A 24,962-nucleotide genomic window follows, 5' to 3' on the forward strand; every position below is an offset into this window, starting at 1 on the left:
AGTATATTTGATATATACGTGCTTCTTAGGTTTCGTGGAAGGTTAGTTGGGTCATATTATTATTCTACAGAACGTGTTTTGAAATGATACATCTATGAGACAACTAAATTAAAAAAAGCACTTGCTATGCCCTATTTTTAGTATAAACGGGATAAAAATAATTCAAGTTACTGGTGAATGAATTTCATCTTTTCAGACCTTTGTAAAGCAATAGAATAATAATCACGGGCCTCGTTCTGTTAGTTGTTATTCCATTGTTTTCAGTCTTGTAGTGTTGTTCATACACTGAGGTGTCGTGCTTACAGATGGATAATCATTTTCAAATAAATGCTTCAGGCAAATGGTTGGCGGAGTGCTGCCATCTCTTGGTTATGCAAATTATATGTTGCAAGATATTCAGCACTTTTCTTAGATGGGAATGCCTGCCCTAAATGTCTGTTTGTTATGTGAAGGCTGACGCTCAGCTCTAATACTTGACATGTTTGCAGACATTTTGCATTTAATTTGTCCAGCAGTGTTATCAGTGAAATTTGAGAGACATTGAGGTTGTCCTTCCTATTTAAGACGGCCAGGTTGGATGCTGTTGAGAAAGTGGTTTAGCAGTGGCAAAAGCATTAAAATGCCAAGTGTGTGGTCCCTTGTTCTGTAGCTGGCAGTGACAAGGAGAGGCCACGCAAGCATATTGTAGCCCAGCAAATACAGTGCTGCTCTTGTTGGTAGCAGGCCACAGGCTTTGGGCTAAGGTAATGACTGTAGCCTCAGGACTTGCTGAGCCATGCTTGGCCTGGCGTTTGCTTTAGTTTGTTACTGCTGTAACAGCATTCTCTAGCAAGCAGGTGTCTGTTAGGTGTTTCAGCTTTTGCTTAGCTTTGTACAATTGAGTGCTAATGTTTACAGTTACACAAATGTCTGTAACTAATAGATGGTAATGACAAGTAGTCTTTAGTGTAGCGTGAATGATCTAAGAGCCTACAATAAAACACAGCAGAGAGAAGTACAGGCAGGGATGGTTGCAGAGGCCTTGGGAGGGTGGGCGTGGGATGATACCAGAGGCCCCAGGGCTATGGGCAGTGACTGGTCATCACATGAATACAACTTAACACTCACTTGAAATGTTGAAGCAGGGCTCCAAAATGCCAACAATAACAAGAATTCGGTCAGCATCTCAGGCACTTTTGTCCCTGTGGTGCTGCTGGTTGCTCCAAACGCTCAGGAGCCTCAACCCGCTCCAGGCATTTCAACGTGCAGCTGCTCACCTACTGGCAACTGTTGGCTTCTCCTAGCCCCGCTCCACCTCGTAAAGCTACAAAGCTCTTCTTGATGGTACGTTTGTCATGAGGGTTTCTTGTGAGAGCCGTACAGTAGATAAACATAACGCTATGTGCTGATTAAACGATACACCCTGAGTTTTAACAGCCTCAATCCAAAGGAAGAAAGCTTTGCATCTCCTTTCTATGCCAGTTCTTTATATGTTGCATTATGAATTCTCCTGCTGGTTGTTATCTTCTTATAATGCAGCCTGAAATTGGCCATTTATCTGTGCACTAAATGTCCAGAAAATTCCAGTAATTAGTAGCACTATTTCTACAGTTGGTGATAGGCATCTTTAAATTCTACGGTTAGGTATTTCCTCATCTGTACATCTTCACATACCATAGATACACCACGTAGATTTTTGTTAGTCCTGTGATAATTTACAGGCATCCTGCTTGGCGACCTATTATCTGTCTGCTTATCAGCCACACTGTTGAGTTTTCCATTGTTTCAGTTGTATTCAGATCTAATAGTTAGATTTTATGTCTTTCAGGCCTCTGTAGCCTTTCAGCGGTTGCCTGAGAAATGTTCCCATCTGAGCTCCACCTACAACTTTAATTTGTCATGTGCAAGGCTTTCAGAGGTGATCTCTTGTGGAACAGTTTTAGTTCTGAGAAGGTGTGAAATGTCAATTTCATTACCGTGGCTATGTGCAAATACGCAGTATTTACATGAATACTTGTTACTTCTAGATAATAAACATGACTGTCATTCTGGTTTAAAAATGAATGGTAGCGAGTGTAACTCCAACACTATTCGGGGAATATGGTGTCCCTAATTAGCGGAGTAAGGAAATGGCATGGCTGCTGTATCCTAGAGACAAGATACATACATGGGCCTAGTCAGAAGAAACAAAGAAAAATACTTTCTTAATTAAGCCCTAGTTTATTTTTTGTGGTTCATCTTCCTTTACTCAACTGTTTATAGAAGGTGACAGCAGTGGCAGGAGAGGAAATAATTAAATGAGATTTTTGTTAATCCTTGTGCTCTGTCTGAAAGGCTGCTGCAGCCTACAAAACACCCTGGCAATTTGCATACTCTGCTCTCTTTCAGCATTTGCAGATCTCCCTTGTTACTCCTTCAGAGATAAATAGTCTCACTAATTGGTTGATTCAGTTTCTGATAACATCATCCTTACTAAATTCCTTGTAAAGTGGGTGAGAATGAATTAAAGACTGCAAAACTCTTCTGATTGTTTTCTGTGAGGGAGGATCCAATATTCGTGGAAGGTCTTAAAACATTTTTATGACACTTAAAATTCAAAATGACTCAGGTGCACTTGAAACTACTGCCTAAGGACACGTTTTGTAAAACTTGGAAAAAATGGTGGTTTGTTCTTACCAGAACTATAGGCTGTACGTGACAGGTGGAGTAGGTCTACATGAAAATCCTTTACCTTTTTGTCCACTTTAGCAACACTGCAGGAGAACAAGATACAAAACCAAAAAAACAGTCTCCAGCAGTTTGAAGAATGCGAAAGGGTGGAAGGGGCTTCAAAATTTGCACTGTTATGAGAAAGGTCAGGATACCGTTCCTCCATTGATGCTCTTCTGTATAACCACTTGGGATACTGCATCTGAAACAGGGTTAGAAAAGGCGTTATCTTCATCCCTTACCATGACAGCAAGCCTGAAATTGCCGTGTGACGTCCTGCAGACTGGGTTCCCTTCCAAAATGAGAAGCTCCTCCTGCTTTGCCAGCTGCTACGGACAGTGAAACCCTGCACTGTGTATCAGAATCATGGTTCTTTCTTTTGGAGCACTGTTTATGTCAGGGAAGCATTTTGGAGGCAGGATGGCCATGCCCACATAATGTTAGTGTTTTGAGACACCAACTAAAACACTGGATCAGAAATGAGATTCCCTTCTGCAAGTACTAATAGATGATGTGGGATATCAGATGGGTTGTGAAGTTGAACCAGAAAGGTTGGTGGAAATCAGGGAACAAAATTTTCTGTCTAAGGCCTTATTTTGTACTCATTGAAGTTCCAGAATTTTATGTTAATTTTGATGGGTATCTTATAGTGCCTTTGGATAACAATACCTGCAATGCTGATTACATGACCTCTCAGGGAGGTGTTTTTACCTAGTCCCACCCTGCCAAGTGAGCTATAGTTTTCATGCCTACTCTGCTGTCTTAACTGCAATTAATGTTTTTTTGAATAGAATATTACTGTTTCTTCTCACACTTCTCATCATGCAGCTTGGAAAATGCCTTACCTTAAAAACAGGCTTACAAGTTTAATTGGGGATGCTAAAAATTATTCTTGTTTTCACTTCAGAAATAAAACACTTTGCTTGTGATTCTTCTTTTTGCTGGTCATGAATCCTTTTTTGTCAGTCATGGGCCTTTAAAGAACACCACATATGAATAGGTAAGGGATATAAATTATGATTAGAAGGACAAAAGTAATTTCTTGGACATGACAGCAGCAGTGTGTGTGTTCAGAGCCTTGCTGGTGGGTAAGGATATGCCTCTTTCTCTCAGACCTGAAGTTTTGGAGGGCTACAGTGAGAGAACGAATGACCCAACTTTCCTTCAAAAAGGTAGTTGTCCACTGCAAAGACTGCAGTTTATTGGGAAATGGCTATTTTTTTTTTTTTTGTATTTGTGCTAGTAACGAACCCTGTCAGTACTCATCCACACAGGTAACTTTAAGTGCAACTGTCTTTGATCGATTATACTGCAAGGAGTCTGCTTGTAATTCTCTGTTTGTTCCAGCTCACATACTAGACCATCTCTTGGTCACCTTATTATTCTGATTTTTGGGGGAATATTTAATAGATAATCTCATTTTTAGAAATGATTTTATTTCCAGTCTTTTATGATGAATTTAATCAATATTTATACTTTATTCAAATAAAAATGATAATTTTTCTTTTACACAATTGACCTTGTATCAGATATTAATCCTTTCCCTGCTATAAAACTCCGGTATGTTTTCATTCACCTCTTCCTTTACTGATCTAGGCAGTGGCAGCAAGTTTTACAAGCTTTTGTTTTATTTCCCACTCCTCTTAGATACTCATACACAAATTTATTTCAAACAATTGGCTATGAACTATCTATATTATTCTGATCCATGTGTCACTGAAGTTATACCAACAATATTTACTGCACTGAAAAGCTTTAACAGTATCCAGCAGAGCATCAGCTTGCCTGGTAATAATTCCCAAAGAGAAATGGATTACATTTTTCATAGCTTAAGAAAAAAGTTTAATATTGATGGAAAAATTCATACACAGCTTTTTTTAAAACACATTGAGTAAAAGAAAAGAAATATGTTCATGGGTCAGTTTTAAGAATGTTTGTAAATAATATGAATAGTACTGGTTAGTTTATTTTTTATTTTTATCATATGGAAACGTTTAAGCCTCAACATCTTTTGGTTACATTTTGTGTATTACAGAGATTGTTGTGTTACAAGTTCTCAGTGCTTTATAACACAATCAATCAACTTATCAAGCTGTTACAGAGGAACAAACTGTAGCATAAAATTAAAGTACTGTAGAGACAGTGCTTACATCTTTGCTGTATGTGCGCCACATCTTCAGGTTCAGGAAGTAAGCTGAAAGGCACTGTTTTTACACTACATTTAAGAAAACAGCATTACTGACAAAGCAGTGTGCTGTATTTACTCTATCACAGTTCTCTGCAAGTTTGTTCTCATGAAATACGTTGAGTCTTTGGTTGTGGATCACATGGCTTGAAACATGGTAGTGTGGTTGGTAGGCATTTGTGAAGGAAGGCTGCTATCTCCTACCCTTTTCAACACAGGTTGCATAAAACAAGTAACAGTAATCAGGAAGCACCATCTGAAGTCTTCTTTCTAATTTCCCAAAGAATGTAAGTACATTTTTGCACAAGAAAGAAGAAAATAAAACCCTGAACTAAATAGTGAAATATGACACACAGCATAGAACTTTGCTAAGGAGAAAATGTGAAAGAATATGTTTATGATGAGTCTTAGAGCAGACAAACTGCTTGTGACAGGTCACCCAGATTTGTGGAATGATCTTTTGCTGAACCGAGAAACCAACGTTGGCATGATATTCTCTGTTTTTCCTTATGATACTTACACCATAGGGAGATGAAAATATACACCAAGTTCTAGAGTGAAGGCTGCAACACCCTACTTATAAAAAAAAAAAAAAAAAAAGCTCTTACAACTCTTTATGCCTGAATAATAATTCAAGCAGAATGGGTACACAAGTCCTACTGCAACTTAACACCCACTTGAAATGTTAAAGCTCCTTTTCTACAATGCTGAAAATAATGAGAATTTAATCAGAATCTCCTGATAGTATGGTACACAACTGTAAAGCCACAAATGAAATACATTTGCTAACGCATTCTTGAGAAGAAAATCTGCTGGATACCTTGCAGGTACCCATTTTTTTCTTTAGCTGTGAAGAGAAGGCACAAGTATTTCAGAGAGCAACGAAAATATGCCTTCACAATGAAGTGGCTTGCATGCCCATTTAATTTGAGAAGCTTGCAGAATAGAGTTATGATGAAATTATAAGTACTGTACATTTAAGTATAATTTAACTAAAAAACAATTCGCCTTGTGCAGCTCATTCAGAGACAATAGCAAAGTGACTAGTGGACCTTCAAGTGAAAAATGAATAGCAACCAGTCAGGAGGAGTTTGTGTATTCGCAGAAACTAGTGGTATTCATTGGACTATTTCATATGATTAGGAGGTTAACTCATGACTTATTATAAAAAGTAAAAAAGGTGAAACACTATCAAGAAAAATTCATTTGGCAGCAGGTAGTTTGTTGCCTATGGGTCTTTAAAAGTGTCTGGATAGGGGACACAGTCTCACCAGAGGGTGTATGTTCTCTGTGTGGTAGAATTTAGGAATTTCAATTTAAGCTGCAAAGCTAACAACTTAATTCGCCTATCGTGGGGTGAATAGGCCATGCGTGGGTTTTCAACTATAATTACTACACAAAGATTTTGTGTAGGAACTTTATATAAAGATATAATGCCTATTGATAAAGTGATTCATAACAATGTAAGCAAGTAGACTGAAAACATAATTAGGCCACTTATGTGATGATGACATTCTGTATTTGCTGTAGCTTTAAGCTTCCCTGATTGAGAAAGAAAAATGGCTGTTAGCAGCACCATATAATCCAGAACCTCCTGAGCTGTGCTCTGCTCTGCTATGTGACCCACTGCTGGCCCATGAAGTATATCAAACTGTCACATAACAAGAGCACCAACTTAACGCTGGACTTGGTTAAAGCTGACTTCCCCCAAACGTATCACAGCTTGCCATGACACCAATCTGTAACTTCCATCTTGATCCAAGTGTGATAGCAGAGTCCATGCAGCTGATCCCACAAAACACTGCCACTTTTGTACTCCTTGCTCAGGATGTGGGAGCAGAGGCTGATGCAATGAGCATATGCAGTCAGAAAGGAAAAACCTGGGATTGTGGTCCTGGTTTGGAGAGAGGGGGCACTTGGGGATGGGGCATCAGGTCAGGATCCTGACTTGGGAGAACTGAGATTGTGCTCATGCTTGTGCTGGTGGTTCTGGGATGGAAATGCATGTCTTTATACATGTCTGACCATACACCCCACGCATAATAAGCCTCATGTTTCTGAGAAGCAAGAAATATGATGCAGATATGGTGAAAATCTGCTGAATTGCAAAGTCTTTATTAAAACATATTATTCATAAACTCAATTCTTCATAAACTTCATTTACTTTAACTGGAAAATTTTAAGTAATTGGGCAAATTAAGGGAAAAAATCCAAACACACTATGATTTTTTTAGTTGAAAAATGCTTTTGTTCACATTTTTAACCTGCTGATATATGTTTTGATATATGACACTTCTAATGGATCATTGATGGATAATCTTGTACTACTGCTGATTTACCTGACTGCAAGCCAGGTGTGACAAGGTAAGGCAAAAGTCATTCAAATCTCTTTCAGCTGGCAGAATGGAGAAAATTCATGCATATCCCTACTGTTCAGACCTTGAGAACTATTAATTGCCTTAAGTGTAAGCTTAGGAACAGAGCAGAACACTTAATCTTCTAACAGGTCTAAATCTTATTTACCATTCAGTTACAAGCTTTTTAATAAAAAAAGAGGAGGCTTTAATCTTCCAGTTCTCAACCCCTAACCAGATTCCTGGTTAGGTTAAATCTGATCTAATAACCTAATTGTTAAACAGCTTATGATTCCTGTCAGACTCTAGTAGTTGTGCGTTGTATATAGCGTGTATATAGCATTTGCAGCTTGGTTTATGGTGCTGGGTACAGGTGACCTGCACAAGAATCTCCTTGATGTAGTAGCCATATTGACACACATTGTTTCTGGGAGATGCTTTTTAAGCACTAGACAGCTATGTGCATTACTGAGTAAACTGGGGGAATTGTTTCCTAGTTAAACTACATAATTGAGTAAGGTACTTCCTTATAGGCCAACAGTTTCCTTCACAAACTAGTTCGTCCTGCCCACTTTGCACAGCAAGTGTACTTATTAAATACTGCTGTTAGGAAGACCTGGCATGGCACTGGATAGTTTTCTGTACCAAAGCATGAAATGAGACAGCCAGGGTGCAACTATCAGTGATGTTCGAAGCTCATGGGAGTTCAAACAACCTCCAGTGTATTCATACGAAACATCTCTGCCTGAAGATCAGTAGAGGCCAGGCTTTTCCAGAGAGTGCAAGCTAATTGTGTAATGCTTTGGAGCTCCTCTAGCCACCCTGATTTTTCACGTTTCTGTGCTGGAGAAGAACCCCGGAGCTCCCACAGGTTGCTCTGGGTTTGGGTGAGGGCAGGGACAGTCCTGTCCCATCCGTGACCGCCGGTCGGTGGCCCAGGGACAGCCTTTGTGCTGGGTGGATTGCCCCCCAGCTGGATGTGAGGTGACCTTGCTGTGGTCGGCCCTGCGTCTGAGGGGCGTTCAAAACCACGCCGGGGCAGTCTGGTCCTCTGTGACGTATGATAACAATGCTTTGCTTTCCTCTCTAAACACTGCTCGTTGCAGTTGAAATGCACAGTAACCACCCTCTTTGAAAATAAACGCGGAGTGTTTTCCTGCCTATCTCGGTGTGATAACTAAAGCAAGCAATTTTATTTTTATTGTTTTTAAATATTTTTATATTCGTCGTGCAGAACCCGAGAACGACCGCTGCTTCCAACCCGAGGGCCCAGGCGAGGCCCCTGAGGCAGCGCCGAGGCGTTGGGCGGGCGCCGCCAGGGGGCAGCCTGCGCCCCGCTGACACACCGAGGGCGGCCCGGCCTGGCCCGGCCCGGCCTGGCCCGGCCCGGCCCGCTTGGGCCCGGGCTGTCCTGGCCTGTCGTTTCTGTGCCCAGAACGGGGGCGAGGCGCTGTAAAGGGCTGTGAGGAAAACCAGGTGTAATGCTAGAGCTGAAAGAAAACGAGTAAAAGGAAAACTAGCTGCTGCCTCCTGTTTGACCTCGTGTATTAACACCAGATTACACAGAAATGTCAAAGCAAAAAACCCCGTAAAAGTCTCTAAAAGCACTAAGTGCTGCCTTTGAACTGTTATCCCGTGTCTGTGTGACTATAATTTTATACAGCTAAGAGACACTTTCACTAAATAAGCAGAGGGAGGTAAATAAAACCAGAGGAGCAAGAACTATTCTAAGAAAAAATTGCCACCTTGTAATAAGGAGAGCACTTATTTGCAGTGGGGTGTTCTGGCCAGAACCAGCTTTCCGGGTGCCGTTCTCCTACTCCTGGGCTTTGCTTCCCACCAGCAATGCCACCGCCACCTGCGGGATTCCTCTGGTGGGGAGGATGCTGGCGTGGCCACCTCCTGTGCAGCTCCTGCTGTAGGACAGAGAGGCGAGGGGAGGTAAATCTTGCTTTATGCATAAAAACAGCAGCTGATCAAGCCATCCATCTGTGCGTTGCTTTAGGAGAAAAGTAATCCTGCGACAAGTTTAGTGAAAACAGCAAAGGAAGTTGGTTTCTTTGCAATTTAGGAAAGTGTCAAAGGATGACCTTCTATGAAAATGCTTTATGATATCCCTTAGGTGTGTTTTGTCTGATCTTTAGTGTATTGAGTAACACTTCGTAGAGGATACAGCTTTAAAAGCAGCTAGAAAACATCCATGCTGTTGTGGTTTCTGTAACTGGAAGGCTAAAATCCTAAACAGGATTCACAGATACACTATTCAGCAGGGACAGTGCAGCCTTAGTATCTTTTGTGAAAATTTAGATCCAGATTAGAGTTAGGAGATTTGGGAGTGAGTGTAAAGGCTGTGACTTAACGTGAATGAATATGGTATCCTCACAAGATTTTGGTCCTCAGAGTTACACGTCTTGGGACGCGAAGGGGTCCAGGCAAAGGACGTGCTTCTATTTATACTGGAAAACCACCTTTCCCATTTGGGATCCAACCTAGAACTTAAATCCGAGGGATGAATTTGGATGCAAAACCTCTTAATTTCCCAGTATTTTACGTGGAAGACTTTTTTTTTTTTTCTTTTTTCCTGTTGCCTATCACTAACTTCTGTACATCACTATGTTAACTCTGAGTATGTAAGTGAAGTTTGCAGTAGGTACTTACGTTGCAAGTAAGTGACTTGTAAGTGTTGCATGGAGTTTAAATATTAGGATTGAATCATAAGATGTTCAACAAACAAGAAGGTAAATTTAAAAATGTTGAGTATCAAAATAATTCAGTATCACCACTTGTGTGGGGTGCTGATAAGACAAACAGCATTTTCCTGTGTTCATGACTATAGGGACTCAGCAAAGAAATGGCACTTCTCTGATAGAGTAGAAGCCAACCCAAAAGCCAGATGGAAAGGCAGGGAGGAGGTCTGTAAACTGCTAGATGACAAAGCTGTCTTGTCGCAATCATCACCGTAATCTTTTCTAAAAATGTAAGACTGTTCATGGCTAAATACCATCAAAAGCTATATGGTCTCAAACAGGGATTCTTGGCAGTGCTCAGCGGTAGCATTTCAGCTACTGTAGTTGCTAGCTGCACCCTTAGAAGTCAGTGTGATGCTGAGAGCTGAATTCATGGAAGGTCGAGGTAGCACCGGAAAATCATTCTAATCATCAAATCTGGATGTAATTAAAAATTGCATGATTAATCTTGGATAAGGGTATAGCTATATAATTTACACTACTAGTAGGTCTTTTTATTAAAAGAACAAGGAGGTTCCGTCTTCCAGACTACAGAGCAAGGATTTTTTCTGGTAATCTCTTTCATCTCTGATGGCACTTTTGGCTGATTCTGACTGGTTTTGCCTATCCAGTTTGATTTTTTTTTTTCCAGTTCTCACAGGGATTAATGTTTTCTGTAAAAGAGAATAGAGATTTACCAGATATTTGATGGTTGAGTTTAGATGGAAGATACAGACAGCTATTGCTTAGATTGGTGAAGGAGTCTTCCAAAGAAGCCTTTAAAAATAACATGTTCTGGACAGGGAGTTCCTATAGGCAAAATGGGAGAATGTCATACTTACGCAGGTTCCTTTGGTGAATATATATGTATTTTTTTTTTTCATGGGGAAAAGAAAATGTAGAGGTTATGATAATTTTTTTTTTGTTATAGGCCTTTGTGCAAGTGGGAAGACTGTCCTGACAAGTGAGTTTTATGGGAAGTGAACAAAACATGCCTCAAGTAACAAATGGTACCTTGTCCACTTGCTTTTGTAGGCATGTGGCTGTTGAGTCAGAAAGCTATCTTGCCTCCTGAAGAAAAGCAAGCCTTACCCATCACCTCGCGAATCTGTAAGTAGATCACTTATCCTAACTCTATTACACCTACTCTAACTGCTCCATAACAAGCAGTTAAATTTTTGGGGCAAGTGCTCTGATGGTGGTAGGTCAGCAATGTTCTTTCTGTGTTCACCCTGGCAGGCTGGTACTGCTGAGCTTGTCACCTAATGGGATGCAGCACTCTACGCAGCACCATTCCCTCCCATCTGTGGTATTTCCATTTTGTGATTGTCAGTCTCTCCAGTGGGCTGGGGAAAAAAAACCACAGCTCCTTTCCTCTCAGGCTCCCTCTTGGTGGGTTGGAGGGCTGAGTATTCCCTTTGTAGCCATAAAATATGCTCGGATTGGGAGTAGGAGGATATTACAGAGAAATCAAGCAGCATCTGCTTTTGCTTCCGTTTAGTGCTAGTGTTGGTAGAATAACCTCATTTGCTTAGGAAGAGTCAGCATACCTGCTTGTGAATCTTTTTTCCTCTCAGTGGAAATGAAAGAACAGCCAGGGACCAACTGAAGTAAAGTTGAATTTGACAAAAAATAGGGAAAATATCTGTTATTTATTCATTGCCTTAAATGATGAACAATAGCACAGCACTAAAACTATGAATAAGTAACTCAGTGATTCACATCTAAAGCCACAGAATCTTGACACAGGAAGAAATTGTATTTTGACATGACCCCAGTGCAGACAGGTAATTCCATACAGTTGGTGTGTATTACCTAAAATGCCATTAAAATCCTTGACTTTGAAAATACTAGAGACCTAAATTTTTAAGTGTCCCTGGGTGACTTGAATGTAATGCTATGGATATGAAGTGAAATTTTCCTCTAATGGATTTAAACCCATTGCACCGTGTATGAAGACTTGAAGAATTTTTTTTAAGACTCTGACAGACATAATATGAGTAGTTGTAGGCTTAGAGGTAAGTATTAATAATAAAGATGAATGAATATCTTCCTTTTACTTTTCTGTAATTTATATATAAAGGAGAAATTTTGCAATCTTTTTGTGTAATCAACCGGAATCTTTGATTTCCTAGATAAGAAACACAAGAGTAATTCCTGAGACCTTTTCTGTTTCTTTTAAGAGGTTTTATATGCAATTAATTAACTGTAAATATGGAATCTTCGTATCAAAAGAAAGAACCTAAAGGTAGAGGTTAGCTTTTTTTTTTAAATTTATTTATTTAATGTGAGTTATTTGAGAATATGAGTTAATTCAAATGTGAATATCAGTTGAACTGATCCGATAAGGGAGTGAGTTTTGATATCTTGGGTTTGGAGCTCACATACATTGCTCTCCTGATGCTTTCCTATGCAGTGCAGACACAGGGAGACATATATTTTCTGTAAGTCTTCTGTATAGATTAATTTTTAGACCTACCTATAAGCTCTTTCGTTAAAAAAAAATGTTTTCAGTATTAAAACAATTCTCTTTTCTTCATCCTTGGTTGTTACTGGGTGCATTATTTTGAGATTCACCAATTACTTCAGTAAGTTGGAAAGCAAGGTCTGGAAATATTGGTAAGAATGTAAACATTCATGCTTATTGCAGATATTTCATACTGGAGGGAGACATACAAATGAAGTAAAACAACAAACACACTAAGGGTTACCTCCTGGGATTTCTTGAACAGAAAGGAAATGATACCCTACAGAGGGTGTTTGAGCCTGTTAATGAGCAGATGTAACTGGCAATCTTCCATAACTTGCTCTTAAATCATATCGTTATATAAGTAAAACTTGATTTCTGATCTGACTTTGGTGAGCTGATAGTGAAATATGCACAAAAGCAAGCAGTTCATGCTGCACCATTTATTAAGCTTATTTAATGGTTATTTATGTTAGTATGTCAGAAATGTGTGGTGCTGGTGAAAAGAGAATGCATGGGCAAATGGAAAGACAAAGTAGTACTTTAGAAGTTGTGTTATTTGTTCCTGCTCATTACCTTGTTGTTTGGATGCCCATTGTTGACGACTTGATATAAGAAATTGCAAATGACACTTTTTGGCAATGCATTTATATTATTTTCTCAACAGATATTTAAAAAACTTTCCCAGTTTTGTCATGTGTGCTTGCCCAAAGTATTGGTATTTTCTCACAATATAAGTCAAAGATTTGATTTAGTTTTCTGAGTTCAAATTGTGCTGCATTTTGTTTAATTTCTTTTTATACCTGGAGAGCTCAGAAGATCCAGATATTATGAAAACATTTGTCTAAGTCTTAATCTTTTTATTTGATCCAGAGTGCTTCATGTGAAAAGCACAGCCCAAGGACTTTTGAGAAGAACAAAAAACCACAGTGGATAATTTCAACAGTCACGTTACACAAAATCAAATTTTGATGTCATGATTCTTTGTGAATCAAAATATTTATATGTAGGAATTTATTATTTCATATTCCTTTCTGACCAGTCAGCCATACTGGTATCACTTCCTCTGATTTGGTATTCAGCTTTGCTTTTACATTTTACAAGGGTTGCTGTTTGCTTTCTCATTCAGAAAAGAGCTTGATATCATGAGCTGTGTGAGAAGAGATTACTTCCTCTGGTTAAAATGCGTACCTCCTGGATGTAGAGTGTTGCCAAGTATAAAGAGTCTGACTATTCAGAGGTGACTCCTCAAAATGCCTGCACTAACAGGAAGCCATCACAGGAGATGCAGGCAGTGTCAAAGCAAAACTGCTCTAGGCTTCACCTGCAATTGGCTCCTGGATAATATTGTTAGATTTTTTTTTTCTTGTGTTTTATTTATTGTAGCAGGAATGATTTTCCAAGGACTGGAATATATTCCCTTTGTAGAGAAAACTCCACCCAAAGACCTCTGTATTTTGGCAACGTTAAATATTGACTACTCAACTCATTGCTTGGAGAGATGTAAGGAAGGCGGTGCCAAAGGTTATGCTGAAAGAAGTTCAGAGATTGTACTAGTGAGGTAGCTAACCTGAGATGCTCTGTGGCAGGCCTCGAGCTCTTATGAGAGCTTAGCAGGAATGCCAGTTCCTCAGTAATGTGAAAAACAGGTGCAAGACTTTTCCAGTTAAATATAAAAACTAAAGTGAATACTTACTCGATTGGCTGAAAATTGTGGTTGAAAGGAACTTACCCAAAGTCATGTAAGGACTCTACTGCGCAGCTAGGAACAGAACCCTGCCTGGATTTATTTGAGTCATGAAACTTGTTTAAAAAGTCAAATCTAGCCTTTTGGAATAGGATCTTGATGGGGAACCACAGTTCCTCAAGCACTTACTAAAGGAATTTTGTGAAAAATATTTTTGTGTCTGTGTATGTCTCAACCATCTCTGTGTCTGGTGACAGATGTATTTAGTAAATTCTCAGTGACTTCTCATCCATGAAGCTGTTGTAGAAGAGTATAAAGATTTTACTTTTATAATTTTCTTCAGAAGATAGTCTATTTTGTTAAATTGCACTGCAAAGGGCTATCAGTGTCAAATTAAAAAGGCTTTAATTCGTTTGTGACCAAAATAAATTAAAAAATGCAGACTATGTGGATGATCATTAGAAAAAATACTCTGTTACCTAAAAGGATTTTTGAATTGCTCAGTGCTCATGCGTGTACAGATGGAAAATGTTTAAGAGATATTGAGATGGTCTCAGGAGACTAATATGAGAGAAATACCAGTAATGCTTAACAAACATCACAAGGAACAGCATGTTCTCAGGAACATGGTATGCTTTACACAGGGTAGTCGTACTTAACTTTTATGATTGTATATCTAAATTCCAGATGGGCTGAGCTTCTGTGGATCTGAAATATTAAATACACTGAAAACAAATATAGCGTCTTCCAACTTTGGGCTTAGAAAAGCTGTTTTCAAAAACACTCTAACAGGTAAGAAGGGTGTCCTGCCAAGACACCCAGACTTAGCAGTCAGCAGAGCCCTCATACCAGATGACATGCCGAATGTGCCACGTGTATTAAGAGTGCTTAGCACCAGCAACCAACAATCTTGAAGTCTAAAATTCGTGTGTCGTACTGATTAGAGGTGTGTGCCACACACATACAGACACACGAGCTTCTATAGGTAAATCACTGCGCTCCACCACTGCAGTCGCAATTACAGGCTCTCACACCTACATACTGCTTTTCGGCAGTGGAGAAATGCCCAAATATGAATAAAACCGCTTCTGTGCAAGGGCATTACTCTCATACTGTGTTCATTTCTAAACTGATATAGATCAGTATATGAAATGCACAGGCATGTTCAGTGATAGAGAGTAAGAGAAAATTTCCTGGTATCTTCGCATCTAAGATGGATGAATTCTCTGTCGTTCTCTTTTTTTTCTCCACAAGATGTTCTGACATAAAGGCTAGATCATTTGCGCATAGCAGCACAAATGCCGTTATCATGTTGATTGAGGTAAAGGGCAGAAGCGTTGGTCATAGGGATGCAGAAGAGAAGAAAAATCCCTTACTGCAAAACTAAAGCTTAAATCAATTTAAATGAAAAAACCTTGTACTGTCCAGGGAGGGAAGGACTCTCACGAAATCGGAGAAGGAACATTGAACTTGATACTAAAGAGCAGCATAGGAGAAAAAACGTGATGGGAGAGAGAATAAATCAGAGCAAAAGTGAAAAACGCCCCGGAGAAAATCTAACTAGAGCAGAAGAGAGACATGAAAAGCAAATCGACTCCTTTGTTTCACACTTAGCAAAGCCTGTGTGGATGGCAGCATCAGTGTCAGGCTTGAAGCTTTGAAAAAACAACAACCTTGAGCCACACAGGTCAGAAGCCATCCGAGCACAGCTTCAACCCTTCTTTACTGACACATGTCCTTGGTTTTATCTGGGCTGCTACAGCCTCTTCTTTTCTGGCCTTTTAGGACCCTTTATGGTCCATACCAAAGGGCTCCTTTTTTACATTTTTCTTTCTCACACTCCTCTTGCCACCTGTTTCACTGGCCCTGATGATTCCTTTTGCATCTACTCAGTTCTACTGCACTGCTCTTGTTCTCCCCGTTAAGCTCCTTATATGTGATCCTTCTCTCTACGTTTACCTTTATCTTTCTTTTACTCTTCCAGGGTCTTGTGTTCCTTTAGCACCTCTTTTCTACGAGCTGCATTCGTCCTGTTCTGCCCTTCTCTTCACACCGTCTGTGTGCCAGGCTTAATGACCCTTTCCTTAGGTCCTTTGTATTTTGGGTGACTCTTTATAAAGCACTTTACCTCCCTTTCCTTCGGTTTCACAATGCTGTGAGATTACCAAGTGCTGATAATACCGCTGACTGCCTTTGTGAAACGTTTTGAAATCTGCTGGCGTTATGTGTGAAAGGTAAATATTATTGCTATTTAAATAAGTTAGTACTAAGAATAAGGTGGGCTGTGCATATCTCTTTCAGAGCTTTAATGCAGAATACTCTTTGATCTTCCTTTGTCCACAGTAGACAAGTATGTGTGTGCTATGTATCAAGTGCCTACTGCAACCTAAGCTCCTGCTCAAATTTATTGATAATGCACAATGTGTGCATAATTTCAAGGTTATATCATTGGCCTTAAAATCTAGTGCCATATTTTGAGGGGGGATTGTACACTGCATTTGTGGCTGCCTTCCTACCTGAGGTATGAGCATAGGTGAGCGAGGAGGGGCTGCTGCAGAAACTTCTGTTGCTGGCCTGATGAATACATACAAGTATGTTGTTAAGTGCCAGATATACTTCCTACTCTTGCTAACCAAAAAATATGGTCATGGCTTTTCTTGAAATTTTCCCTCAAGAATCATTTATCTGTATGTTGAGAATAAGCATGAGCAATTTTCCCCAGAAGGTGAAGTTCAAAGCTGCTATTTCTGAAAACAGAGGCTTAGAAAGAAAATGCCACATCAGTTTTGACTCTGGCATCTCATCAACGCTTCCGGATCTATTTTAACTTAGCCTTTTGTAAAACAAACAATACATGCGAGAGCAGAGCTGGCATATATTTATCCTTCATTTAAAAGGAAGATTGTATTGAAGTTATTTTAGAGGGCTTTTTGGTTTTACATGAATTGTGAGTTGTAATTACGAACTTAGTGGAGACTTCACAAATGTTTACCCTGGTAAGCTGTTATTGCCAATTTCCCGGTACTAAGTGAGGAAGAATAATCTGATGTTTCATCAGATACTGAAGTACAAGATCTTCTGAAAAATACATGAAATACTTGTGTGAAAATGTGTGTTTTCATAAGCACTGACTAAGTGTTTCTGAGCCTGCTAAGGCTAAGCATTATGCATCAATATTGTGCAGGAGGAGGTGTGGTTAGAAAATCTCCCAAGGTCCTTTCTAGAACCAGATTCAATTCTTTATTGTGTGCTCATAAGCAGTCTGTCGGATCAGTCATATGTTCATTGCTATAATTGTGTATATATATATATATACACATCTATATATCTTTTTTGCTGGTTTGGGTTTATTTTCTTAAATTCATTCAATATTGCCTTATTTTTACAAGAGGCCATTGTTTTCAAAGCTCTTAAGGATTTTTAACAGAATCAATCACTTAAAATCCTGATGTCTCCCTTTATCTGAACCTGCTCATTCCCCCATTTTGTAGCAAGTCTGTTGGTATGAGTAGTCTAGAGCTTAAGCTGAATGTCATACATACTGGAACACCTCAGTATCTTGAGATAGTCTCATTCCATTAGACATTATTTCATCTCTTTTTCAATGCTATTTTTTTTTCACAATTGCCCTATGTATAAAACTTAAAAGGTCTGCAGACACCAGAAGATGAAAAGGAGAGCGATTCTTCTTAGCACCGATCCAGACCGGAGACTGAACAATAGATTTCACAACTGTCGCTGCCGAGCGGAGTTCCTTGCCTGCTCCTGCACGCCAAGCCTCCAGTCCCCCATGAGGGAAGCTGCCACTTCTGCCTGGGGATGTTTTGTTTAGAGCCCCACAGACCTGACCTGCACGGCTCACATGAGTGCGAACTCAGACCTCCTGTTAGGGCAGAGAGGATATTTCGGCTGCCTTCTGCTGAAGTGTTCCTGAGTTTGATGATGAAGTAAGCAATGTAGATGATGGACATATGTGATCTGGCAAGGGGGCTCTGCACTTGGATGATAAGGCAGATACTGGAGAAATGACTGTGCTTTCTTATGATGGTTACTAGGTTGCTCATACTATCTCTGATCTACTGTTCTGTGACGTAGTTGCTATCTACCTTTTCTCTTGAGGAAGAATCATACAGCTTTCAGTCTTTCTCTTCTGGACTGTAGGCAGTTAGTTTGCTTAATCTCAGACCCTGTAGTTCTGCTCTCTCTGAGAACAACGGCAACACAGTTTCTTTAAAGCAGTGTTCACTTAACAAAAGCATCTTTACAGCAAATGATGACGTACATGGCTTGCTTTAGGCTTTTCCTTTAGCCTTGCCAATCCCCGAACCTGAGGAAGATACAGCTTCTTTGGCAACTCTCCTGGAATCCCTCCTCTGGCAACAAGCTGACCTGCATGTGTTCTTCGTATGGGAAGTCCCTCTTAACGTGCTGTTCTGTGGCTTCATACTGCTGCCTTGGACAGATCAGGTTGTGGAAGTGGAAATGTGTTCCTTGGTTGTGACTCCCCTCCCTGTCATCTTCCAAGCATGCCCTGGACACTACTCTGTTGCATTCTTGTGTACTCTTCCTCCTGCTACAATCTAGTCACAGAGGAGATTGTAGCACTCTACCACAGGTGGTTATTTACCTCCTAAACCTGTGCCACTAGAGTTTTTTGTGAACTAATCATCCTAGTTATTCCTTATGTGCACCAGCTGCTCTGAGGTAGGAGGTCAGGTAGAGGGTCAGGGGGGTCAGGAGGTTTGGGCTCTTTGTTGGGGGCCAGGTGTGATCCCTATGAGTGTTAAGTGTCAGTAGTTCATCAGCTAGGGTTGCTAATACGTGTAAATACCATTTTATTCTGTAATCATTTCTGCAAACAATCATTTCACTTTATTAACAGGAGAGACACATGTACCTAGGTGATGGAATTTTCTAACTTTTTATACTGAATTACACCTTGGGAAATGGAGAAAACTTGCTCCAAAGTGGAGATAAGAAAAAATCGTCCTCTGAATTGATACCATCTTCGTCTAAGGATGGTAACTGCATAGGCAGAGGTCTCCAGATTCATTTCTTGTATATCCAGTAGAGTTAATCTAAGAATAACATTCTTTTGGATCAGTGTGGTGTTCATGGTAGAAAATCGCTAGGAAAGAAGAGAGTTATTTTTATTAGTAGCAGGACCGAGCAGAGAAGTACCTGAGCAGAAGAGATAGAAATGTCTGTTTGCTCTTGATAAGAGGTAAATCACTTTATTTGAAACATTTTCCATGCAATAAGTCACTATTGTTTTGTTAAGCTATTTCCTGTATGTGTGGACTCCGGTCCTACTGTGCTATACGCTATCCAAATATAAAAAAGAGTAAAAGCCAGCCTCAAATAGTTGAAAATCTAAGTGAAAGGCAAACATAAAGATAAAGCAAATAGATAAAGGGAAGAAGGGAAGATATAGGGAGTACAAATGATTTGAGTGAGTGAATCTCAGCTTCGTGGCTACTACCTAAAAGAAATGTAGTGATCATGCTGGTATGGAGTTTTATGAAACATTTAGATAAAACTGTTATCAAAGAATGAATCAAAATAGTTCCTGTAAAGGAAAACACTGTCTTCGCATCCTATTAGAATTCTTTCATTACTCAAAGAGAGGAAATCTCGTAACTACAATAGTAAATACAGTTTGTGTAGATAAAGCCACTATAGAAAAAGTGATCTCAGCAAAAGAAGAAAGTTGTCTTGTGGATTAAGGAGCCTTAAGAAGGTAAGAAATAAGGACTTGAGGAAAAGATTAATAGCTGAGTAATGTAAGGACCCATACTTGTGAAAATTATCTGGAAAGTGAATAAGTAGTACTTTATTTTTTGTTGGTGAGGTGAAATTGCATGGGGCTTCTTAGCTATGAGGAGATACAAAGAAAGCAAAAGGATCAAGCGGTGATAGAGCATTCAGTAATAAATGACAGGTGAGCTTCAGGGCGGACAGCTGATGGTAACTGATTCTGAAGGGACAATTGGAACTAATCATACTACCTGATAGATTCTAAATTAGCTGTAACAACTCTGAGAAAAATACTTGATCATTGCAGGGAACAGCACAATGGAGGCTGCAATGCAGTGCAGTCTAGAAAGAAATTGAGATGTTAGATTGTATTAAGACAAAACGAGTATCATTACAGAAATTTATGGTACACCGTTGCCTGTATTAAAGTGTTCAATCTCAGTCATTCCATCTCAAAAGGCATATGAAATAATGGAAAAGGTCCTAAAGAGAGCAACTAAACTGATGAAGAAATACAAAAACAATTCCCAGAGAAGTAAACATGAGGATATTTAAGATGGTGTTAGGAGGAAATTAATATGGGGCAACATAATAGATGGATGATAGTGTGGTGAGTCTTCCCTTTTTATCTGCAATAAAATAGAGTGAAAAGGATGTTTCCGTTTACTTACGTGCAGCTAAAAGGCAGCAGACTCAAAAAAAAAAAAAGATAAAAGCAAACACTCTGAACACTGCTGAACTAAGCCAATGTTTTCATTCTTAACGCTTTGCTGCAAGAAAGATTCCTTGCTATGATTTTCAGAGCTGGCTGCTTCCCAGCGGCTGCTGCTCTTACTGGCTTAGGGCTTTGCAGGGGCTCTGGGCACTCCCAGTGCAGGCGGTCACCCAAGAGCCACTGCTGGCCACTCCAGGAGCTATTTCAGATCCTGTCTTTCAGGACCAGACCTCTGACTGTACCCTCTCCAGCTGCTGGTGGTGACTGAACGAGCCCTGAGCTTTCTTCTGGATGCAGCGCTCTGTGTGCAGGTGACCAAACAGCACGCGGTCCTGTCCAGCTTTCCAGCATCCTACATCCGAAGAATTCAAATTACAGCTCCTTCCTAGCTGTAGGTCCCTATGTGTCGTATCATGTAGCCTGTCATGATCACTTTAGCAAGTTAATTACCTTTCATTGTGCTGAGCACTCTCATTATCTAGCTTCATTATCAGTGCCATCTGTTTAGTTAATACTTTATCTGGACAAGCTTTGGTCTAAGTTCCCTTCAGGATTGTGCCATTGATATTTTGTGTACTTTTTAAATGGGCAGACAGATGATAACAAAGTGATCACCATATCTAGAATCCATCATCCGCTCCCTCAAACCTGTCATTGCTTCAATCGCACAACAATGGTCTAATTGCAATAATTTCACTTTTTAGGTCTAGCATCATTTAGCCTAAAAAACCGACTACTTATTTTGGTTAACTTCAAGGTGACTTGGTATTTTCTGAAGTTCATCCAAAATAACTGTAAGATTCAACCCTTTAATGTAGATTCAAAGATAAACAATCATACGGATCTTTTTTTAAGTAATTGATTCCAATCTATATTTTCTTAGATTTTCGTGTGCAGAACAAGCAACCTTTTAACTGAAGTTTTAAAAATAACATTGTGAGGACAAGGGCAGCAGGTAGGATTGGAAGGACTCTAAGAGATCCCTCAGCCCACTCAAGACAGGATTAATTGTGCCAAGTCATTCCTGACTAATGCTTCTCTAATTTGTCCTTAAATACTCCTGGCTGCAAGTTTAACATATTCCTCGAGTGGGTAGGAAGACGAGCAACTTCCTGCAAAACTTCTTTGTTATTTGAAGACTGTTATGTGTCCTTAGGTCTTGGCTAAGTTAAACAAACCCAGTTCTCCCAATGTTTCCTTGCAGAATCTGTTTTCTAAACCTTTGATCATCCTTGCTGCTCGCAGCTGTTCAGCTGGCTCACATCTTTCTTGATGTTTGGTGTATTAAAGCCTGTCTACAGTGCTCCAGCCTCAGGCTGCAGCGTGCTGAGGGCTACTTCATGTGTCCTGTATGTGACATCTTCATCACACCCTCCAGTACCAGGGCAGTTTTGTTAGAAAATAAAGTACTGACTTGGGTTCTGTATTCAATTCTTTAGGTGCCACATCTTTCTCCTAACTAATTGTTCTGTAATTAGTTGTATCCCATCTTGTATTTGTGCAGCTGATGATTTCTGCATAAATGCAGTATATTACACTTGTCTTCAGTGAATTGTAATCTTGTTTATTACAGTTTCTCCAATTTGTCTAGATACATTTTGGATTTTAATGCTGTCCTCCCCAGTCGTCATGCATCTTTCCAGCTTGATGCTATCTGCAAATTTAATTACTGTGTATTTTATTTCGTCATTTAAGTCATTCATAAAAATACTGAATAGCGCTGAGCTCTTGCAGGAACTTTACTCAAAACATCATTTTTCTCTTGGCAGTAAACCAAGAGCTTTGCTGAAATTTTTGTAGTAGTTTTAGAATACCTTTCTCGAGATTGTATTTCCGTAGCTCATTTTGATTGTGTCAAAAGCTCTTCTGAGTTTAATCTAAAACTAATCCTAACCTAAAAAGCCTGTTAACTTGTCCTAGAAAGAAGTTAGGCTGGCTTTTAAAAAACATGTTGTTTTATAGGTGTTTATTACTTTTATTGGTTGAGGAGCCAACCTACCTAACTTCAAAAAGCCTGGGTTTCTTTTACTTGGTTTCTTTCCCTGGACTAACTCTACTTACTACTAATGTACACAAGAGGTATGTTCATGTTGCTGTTTCCTTGTCCATTTATAGTTGTACTTTGGCTTTTGTATTTTGCTTCTACTTGCCTGCAACATCAATATATTAAATAGGATGTAACTGGATTTAATTTCTGGTCATAGAATCATAAAATCATAGAATGGTTTGGGTCGCAAGGGACCTTAAAGGTCATTAAACTCCAGCCTCCTGCCATGTACACACTGGCAACTAACTCCATTTAGAAAAGACTGCATAATTTCTTCTCCTGTTCTGTCACACCTACAAATTCCCTGGCTTTCATGCTCAAAGACATAAACTCAGCTGTAAGAGAATTGATTCTGTTGGTAATATTTTTTTTTGTTTTGAATTTGTTAAATTTTTCTGAATTGGCAAGTAATTGGTGATAACTAGAAACAAAAGAGCTGGTGTGTATGCACATCAGAAAATAAGGCATAATTTGTTGCAACAGTGGTGATTAAACATGAGCTGTCAGCATATCCTCGTTTTCTACAGTTAACTCTGCATTAACAATATTAATAGGAGTAATAGCTTCTATTACACAGAGCGAGCTGCTTTACAGCCCCTACTGAGTGGTGACATGTAGCCTCCAGCTGGGGCAGGTAGCAAGCAAATAACATGGAGTGTACTAGCTAACTCGGGGGAAATGGCTGCAAAAACTCATGCCATTCAAAAGAAACGGGAAATTTTCTTACGGTTTCAGCCCAAAGATAAAAACAAACATTTCAGGTGTGGAGCCGCCAGGTTGTGGGTTTACATGGGAAGAGGATCAGTGGCTGTGTTCTGGCCCACACTGGGAATATCACATCGGTGACAGCAGAAGAAGGTGCCTACTGTCTGTAACACAGGTGGGAACTTCTTTTAAAGCTCCCCTCCATGGACATTTAGGTGGCCTGTCTGCAGCACAGAAATGTGTCTGTGACTTAAAAATCAGCTCTTAATGAAGTTGCTTCAGTAAGGTGGGCCCTTTTGAAAGGCTTGATTAAGCCCAACTGTGAATCTCTTCCAGGTGAGTTTGTTTACTTGTGTTCACTTTGTATGGTATTTTGGTGGCAATAATACTTATAAAAAACAATAGCTGATTTTCTCTGTGATAATTTGCGTAATAAGTTAGATGAGAAAAATAGTATTGCCCAGTGATCTGTGTGTCATCATCATCTGCGCATCTCATCGACAGTCACTGTGTGTTCTGAGTATGTGATACCAAGAAAAGGACTGAGAAAATACAGCTGAGCTGTGGGTAGTGCACCTCAAAGATGGGGTCTGGCTGGGAAATCCCTGCCCACAAGAATGACTGAGTTTGTTCTGCGGAGCAGAAGCTGCTCATGGGGTCTGTGTACTGTAATTTGGACCAAGTCCATGCTTTCTTTTCTGAAAGGTCACCAAAGAGCCATTAAATAGCAGCAACTTTCAGCGCCATGTCGTCAGACGTAGTTTGGCAGCCACAAGGCAGCACTTCACAAAGTTTTAAATTCACCCTGCTACATAAGGAGCAGCGTAATAAGCTCGAGTAGTCGCACAGGACACAAGCTATCCACTTGGATAGCACTTAATGTATGCTTTGTCATCCCCGAAACTCCACAGTGTTGTAGAGAGCTATTACACTTAAAGAAGGATATGTACCTGGTGAATCACTCCCACTAAATCTGATTTACTTGTAGCAAAGCCTAAAACAAACAGCCCAACACATTCACAGTAGTAAGATATACAGCTTCCTTTGCTATTCTACACACAGGATAATGACAATGAAAATAACAGCAAAGGGTACCGAAACAGCCTGAGGGACATGACTTGTTGTAATAGTGCCTGACCTCTATCTGTTGTCCGTCCTTTATAAGTCGCCTGTACAAAAGTGGAACCAATACACATTATTAAAAACAAAACCAATTCTGTAGCTGCTGAGTGATAGGCAGGGTATGTATTTTTCAAATCTATTCTCTTGCCTCTACCACCTTTCTTTTGCTGCTACAGAAAGGGCAAAAGGAAACATTTATTTGTTTAAAAATGTGTACCTTGCATTTCTCCTCTGATAACTAAAAAAAAAAAAAGTGTTCCTATACTATTACTTATTACTGTGCATTGTTTGCTAGGGCTATGTTTTCTATCATGGGATTCAAATTGCTTCTTGTGCCATCAGCATTTTCCTTTTTCACATTTCTTTCAAGGCAAAATGGAAAATGTATTTCTCTGCAGTAGCAAGAGTGATCAGGGAAAACTTTATTTAGGGTGAAAGGGAAAACAGTGGAGCCAGAACATGTATCTACACTAAAAATCTGTTCAGAACATCGGGAACCAACATATTCA

General features: G+C 39.6%; 1 protein-coding gene across 2 annotated transcripts in view; it reads left to right on the top strand.

The window, feature by feature from the left end:
* THSD7B (thrombospondin type 1 domain containing 7B) overlaps positions 1–24,962 on the top strand; it is a 456,617-nt gene that overhangs the window by 45,300 nt on the left and 386,355 nt on the right. For both annotated transcript variants that reach the window (XM_080600715.1, XM_080600714.1), the window contains one exon: positions 10,989–11,063. The gene's annotated coding sequence lies outside the window, so the exon portion shown is untranslated. The remainder of the gene's footprint in view (positions 1–10,988; positions 11,064–24,962) is intronic.

The sequence above is a fragment of the Anser brachyrhynchus genome, assembly GCF_964034855.1.
Source record: "Anser brachyrhynchus genome assembly, chromosome: 7".
NCBI lineage: Eukaryota > Metazoa > Chordata > Aves > Anseriformes > Anatidae > Anser > Anser brachyrhynchus.